This window comes from Aricia agestis, chromosome 3, assembly GCF_905147365.1.
Source record: "Aricia agestis chromosome 3, ilAriAges1.1, whole genome shotgun sequence".
Lineage (NCBI taxonomy): Eukaryota > Metazoa > Arthropoda > Insecta > Lepidoptera > Lycaenidae > Aricia > Aricia agestis.
Genome location: NC_056408.1, coordinates 13,541,783 through 13,548,659, shown reverse-complemented (window position 1 = coordinate 13,548,659; position 6,877 = coordinate 13,541,783).

Sequence of the window (6,877 nt, the reverse complement as noted above, 5' to 3'; positions counted from 1 at the left end):
TATTGCATACCTTTTGCTGTTGAACGGAATTAGCGCATTCATATTTCGTAGGTACATCGTAGAAAATCTTAAAAGTACTTGGCCATAAGTCATAAGGGAACATACTCATACTACGTGACCAATTTTTAAAGATTTTTTTAGAAGATCAGCACGGCTTTAAACAATTTTCATAAGGCTTAAGAATAGGTCATTTTTGTACGAAAATTAAGTTTTTGTAGGCAACAAGGCACACATACACAATGAATGAATATAATTTTTTAATTCAATAATCGTGTTTTGGCGATCTGGTGTCTAATAGCTGATTTTCTAGTACATAACAGTAATTTTTCTAATACATAACAGTAATAAAACATAAGCTATACTGTTAAAAATCGTAAAACTTCGCTAGGTATAACGGTTCTTGGGCCTGTATCATGAGCTCTTAAATCCATTCACTTTACGTGCTTATACTTACTGTATAAGGACGTAAAGTGAATGGATTTAAGAGCTCATGATAGAGGCCTTGGGCAGCAAATCGATAGAGTACAGGAAGCCCGAAATCTAGGACTTCTCATGGACAGTCAGACCTTAGGTACGAAAAGCATATAGCCGAATCGAAAAAGGCCATGTTGGACACATGACACCAGTTTTCAACTGAACCGCTAAGTGAAATACGGATGTCATTTACATTAATTCACAAACTTGTTTTGAAAAATATATAAAAGACGATGTAATAATATGATTAGTACAGACAATAAATTGAAATCAGGCAATTTTGAGATAAATAGATATCAACAATTACACAAATAAAGGGACTATGAAATAAAACTATTCAGAATAATATGGAAGAAGCGGACAGGTTTTACGAAAGTATCAAAAACGGAAAACACTTATACATGTAAAAGATCATATTATGAAAGATGACCTCCCAACAATATTGTTGTACTTTTGCTGTTCCTTAATAAGGAAGTCTTTAAGATGACGTTTGAAGGTGCCTAGTGTTTTGAGAGTCCGTATGGGGGAGGGATGTTTTTCCAAATTTATGCAGCTGCATAGCGAAAGCTGCCGCGGATGGCCTTAGTACGATGTGACTGTGTTGACAGTCTCTGCGAACAATGTCTACGGGAGTTGAGCCAGCTTAACTTGTCGTATAAATAGGATGGTTCTTTATATTTAATGATACCAAACATAAGACACGCTGAATTATATTTACGCCTAGACTTCATTTTAAGCATATTGCGAGTGTTCACGGCGGCGGCATCCATTTCCGTTAGCAATGATTTTTTTTTTGTTTATTTTTCTTTAATGAGATAGCAAATCATGTCATTCAGGACAAAGCTTTTTGTATAATTATACTAGCTGACCGCGCGAACTTCGTTTCGCTGTTCTAAGCAAGTCGATCCAATATGTGTAAACCGGGCAAAGCAGTCAATCCTTCGCTATTCTCTCACCGGTCGTGTCGGTCAGCCGTCACACCTGATGGGAGAGAGTGATGGAATAGAAAGTGCACCCTATGTTTTGGGAACTTTCATTTTTCCAGCGTATGAGATGAGATCGGTTAGATTCGAAGATAGTCAACAAGTGTGACGTCTCTCTCGGTAAAATCGACTACATGACAAAAATCTAAGCCTATTCCCCCTTTTGTGACAGATTGTAGTATTTGTAAACCCCCTCGGCCCCCCCTCTAAATAGGTCACGTAGTATGGGTATGTTCCCTAACCTACGTCTTCCATACAAAAAACGCCTATTTTGTCAATTAACGCTCGATATCAATAAATGGTCCGGAGCCATATTTTATTCTTTGTGCATGAGTCCGACTCTCACTTGGCAAGTTTTATAGGAAGGTTATTTTTTGCAGACTACGTTCACATCTATACTAACATTTTAAATGTGAAATTTTGTCCCCTGTCGGTCTCTTCACGCTAAAACCGCTGAACAGATTTTGCTGAAAGGTATAGAGACACCTTGAGTGCCGAGAAAGGAGATTGGATACTTTTTATCCCGGAAAAATGACGGTTCCCGATAAATGACGGGTGGATGGCGTCTCGTACTAAAATATGTTACGATAAATGTCAAATCATTCGCTACGGAGGTAACAATACAACTTTAATATTTTTATGTATTACAGATAACTCATAGAACGTGAACCGTTAAACTGACAGGAAAATAAAATAGACGTTTTATTAGACCAGCGTTTCCCAAAGTGAGCGATAACGCCCCCTTGTGGGCGCTGATCTAAAGGGGGCGGTGTGGGACACAGAAAAAAATGGCGGTGTTTTGTAGAAGCTGGGTGAGGGGGCTAATATTACCTACAAATTTGTGGCAAAAGCCCTCTCATTTAAATAAGAAAAGGAAGTACATAGGTGAAAAATTGGGCATCTCAAAGTGGGCAGTGGACAAAATAAGTTTGGGAACATCTGTATTAGACGAACAAGTTACATCTATATTATGAAATACCTCGTCCGACCTAAGGACATCCTTATCAATAATGCAGGAGGCAGCCCGACGGGACTGTATGCACATTGCACAGTCCACATGGTTTATTACCGACCTTATTGCTTCAATATTAAGGTTTTTAAAAGTAACGAGTTTGAATAAACTTATAATCATTTTAAGACGAACGGACATAATATAGATATTATGGGTAATGGATATCCTATGATGTCGGATGTTGTAAATGTAATACAATATTGATAAAATAGATCATTAAAACACACATAAAAATTAAGCAGAAACAATTAAGTAGGTACCTATATGTGCATAAACCAAGTATTTTGTTTTTGCAATATAGAGTTGCTTGTACCTTACTTTTTTTATATATTTTTTTTATATGAAATAAGGGGGCAAACGAGCAAACGGGTTACCTGATGGAAAGCAACTTCCGTCGCCCATGGACACTCGCAGCATCAGAAGAGCTGCATGTGCGTTGCCGGCCTTTTAAGAGGGAATAGGGTAATAGGGGAGGGTAGGGAAGGGAAGGGAATAGGGGAGGGTAGGAAAGGGAATAGGGTAGGGGATTGGGCCTCCGGTAAACTCACTCACTCGGCGAAACACAACGCAAGCGCTGTTTCACGCCGGTTTTCTGTGAGAACGTGGTATTTATCCGGTCGAGCCGGCCCATTCGTGCCGAAGCATGGCTCTCCCACGTATAAAGTAATATTTTTTACGTATAAAATAATATTTTTATCAATGTTATAGATTTCTTATCCGTGCAGCATACTATCCTAACCTAAATTCATTACTATCATATTATACTAGTCCTGTGTGTCTGTCTGTCTTCACCTTTACGTCTACACCGCTGATAGACTCTTTCTTCTTATCTCTTTTCTCTTTTTCTTGTGTTCTTTCCAGGGCCTTAAGGCCTAGAATAGAACGTCATAATATTAAATTAGGATGGTTTTTATGACGGTAAGCAGTAAGCTTATAAACGTTGAAGCTGAGTAAGTACCTATAATACTGTGATAACAAGTTAAAGGTGCATGCTTCATCCCTATTGTTCATGAGCTAACCGGGTGGCTGAGACATGAATTTGGGATAAATGGTGTTCACTGGACATTCATTAGGGCGAGCAGTGAGGCAGTGTGCCAAAGTACCGTATTAGGTAAGCTACCACTTAGTTCACTATGAGAGCCTCGTGAAACAACAATTACTCACTCGTAAGCTGGAAGTTGGGACTTGAGTTTAAATGTCTAGAAATTACAGTAAAGAATTATTACTAAGCTCAGGATGTTCAAGAAAATCTCAAAATATCAATGGCCTCAAAAATACCTTTCCGAGAGCACCCATTTTGCGATAATAAGCCAATATTTAATACTAGCTAAAAGCCGAGCTTTGTGAGGGCTCACGTCGTCACACCTTGACTGACTAATGATGAGTGATGACACATCTACATAATATAAACTATAAAAAACCTTGACTGACTGATAATATAAATAAATTCTACATGTAAATAAAAATTACTATGTTAAAGCACATATTAATAGGAGTGACAGTTTTTCAGTAAAGTGTACCATAGAATGTACAGGTTGTGGGATATATCATATACTATTGTCTTCATAATGGAGGCACAATAATTATTATTAATGTTAGATTTTTAGGGTCCATTTATTACCGCGAGATCACAAGCGGAAATAGAGGCAGAAAGCTAGTAGGTGGGTACTTACTAAAGAAACAAGTATTTGGAACCCTTCATATTTTTTACGTAAGAGAACTCCTTATTTTTGGGATTTCAAGTTAATAAGCCTTAGCGAATCGGCTTCCTCATATTGATAATAAGAATATATTTTTACCCAACCTTCCGTGTGATATTTTTATATTTTTGTTGCGTAGATGGAAATAATGATATCCTATGGGTTTTACTTTTACCTAAAAACTGGCATACAGGGTGTAACAAAACTAAGCGATAATACTTTAGAGTGTGTTACATGTGTTTTTGTAGAGAGTTCACTGTGAAAGTAGCAGCGCTGAAAGACCAATTTTTTCACTTTTGTATGAGCAAGCGCGCTAGAGTCATGAGTTTCCCCAATGAACACATACACACCCTAAGTACTATCACTTTTTTTTTTATTTTTATGAAATAAGGGGGCAAACGAAAAAACGCGTCACCTGATGGAAAGCAACTTCCGTCGCCCATGGACACTCGCAGCATCAGAAGAGCTGCAGGTGCGTTGCCGGCCTTTTAAGAGGGAATAGGGTAATAGGGGAGGGTAGGGATGGGTAGGGATGGGAAGGAAAGGGAATAGGGGAGGGTAGGGAAGGGAATAGGGTAGGGGATTGGGCCTCCGGTAAACTCACTCACTTGGCGAAACACATCGTAAGCGCTGTTTCACGCCGGTTTTCTGTGAGAACGTGGTATTTCTCCGGTCGAGCCGGCCCATTCGTGCCGAAGCATGGCTCTCCCACGTAAAATTCTAAAGCCTAATACTACTAATACTAAACTGGTTATACCTAGAATGCATATTCCATACTAATATTATAATTGCGAAAGTGTGTCTGTTTGTCTGTTACCACTTCAAGCTTAAACCGCTAAACCGATTTTTTTGGAAACGGGTATGGAAATACTTTGAGCTCCGGGAAAGGACATACTAGAATACCTCTTAGGCTTCGTCCACATTTGTATCATTTGCGCGATCAGATCTCCGTCGCGTATACGCTTCGATGATATATCATCGAAGCGTATCAAAATGATACGCGTATCATGATCCGCCCCGATCGCTATTAACCGCGTATCTGATACGTGTCGTATCAAATACGCGCATGATCGGCAGTGATGATCTAATAGGCGTCCACACTATGATACGCATACTTGATACGGCGCAATGATCGCGACGGAGATCGGATCGAATGATACAAATGTGGACGCACCTTAACCCCGCAAAAATGTACGGTTCCTTTTTTTATAAAATAAGGAGCCAAACGAGCAAACGGGTCACCTGATGGTAATCAACTACCGTCGCCCATGGACACTCGCAACATCAGAAGAGCTGCAGATGCGTTGCCAGTTCGACGCGATAAACGACTTTGTGCGCAACTGCGATGCTGCGGCCATTAATTAATAACTAATATACTCTGATACTAACTAGTCATTTAGCAAGAATCTAGATAAGTAATATAAATTATGAATAAAAAAGTTTGATGTCAGCAGCTGTGGTAACTGAAAATCAATTTCCGTGATTTTACTATGAAGTCAGTCGATTGAAAGATAGGAGTCGATGTTTAGAGCACAAAGCGGCAGGTAAATGCTTATTTATAATATTCTCTTTGTGCAATCCCTCGGCCAAAGACAAAAGGAAGCCCAGATTCCCTTATATTACAGTATAATATTCCAACAGCTTTGATGCAGTCTTAGTGTAAAACTACTAAATGGTATGGTCTTGATGGTTCAAATCTTGATGCCGATATTTTTAAATGAGCCTATCATCCAACAGAAGTCTATAATAATTAATATTAAAGTTTTGAGTAAAACAAACATTTTAATCTACCTATTTTTGCCACTGTGCTACAAAGGCCGGCAATAGATCTGCAACTCTTCTGATATTGCTTGCTTTATATCGTTTGCTAATTTATCCCCTAATTTTATAAAACAAAAGGGAAGTTTGCGAAAAATGTAAGAAAAAATCAATCATAAATAGTAATGCCTCGCGAAGTTGTAATGAGAATAGAACACACAGTAGAATAGGGGATTCTGCTACGGGTTTACTGACTGTAAATAACAGTTTAATTACGTTGCAGCGTTTAGGAGTGAGGCGTGAGCACACTGAGACGGGCCTTGCCGGGGCTCAGCGTGCCGGGACGCATCGCAAAAATCCGCCTCCATACAATTTGTATGGAAGCGGATGCGCGTATCGCACACTGTGCCGGGGCGCATCGGCGCGGATTTTTCTCGCCAGATTTACGTCAATGCGACACGGCCCGACAAGACCCGCTGCGCCCCGGCAGCAGTGTGCTATAGCAAGTGGCGCGCGGATGTGATGCGATGCGGCCCGACAAGCCTCGGCTCAAAATCCGTCAATGAATTGCGCGCCGCTCACCCCGGCACGCCCCGGCACAGTGAGCGTTAAAATCCGTCAATGCAATGCGACCCGACCCGGCAATAGTGTGCTATAGCGCATTTTGCGCTGCGCTGCGCCCCGACCCGACCCCGGCATGCCCCGGCACGCGCCGACAAAGTGTGCGCGAACCTTTAAGCCCCGTTCAAATCCCCGGGCAATTATCTGTTCATATCTCGAGAAATTGATATAGAACAAAAGATTACTGTCCAGTCCGTCGGATAAAATGTCTCGTCTCTAGTGAAAAGGCCAGCGCGGACATCTATACATATACGTATTATAAAACAGAGTCGCTTTTTTTCCCTCATGTCCCTTTGTTCCCTTTAATCTTTAAAACTACGCAAGGGATT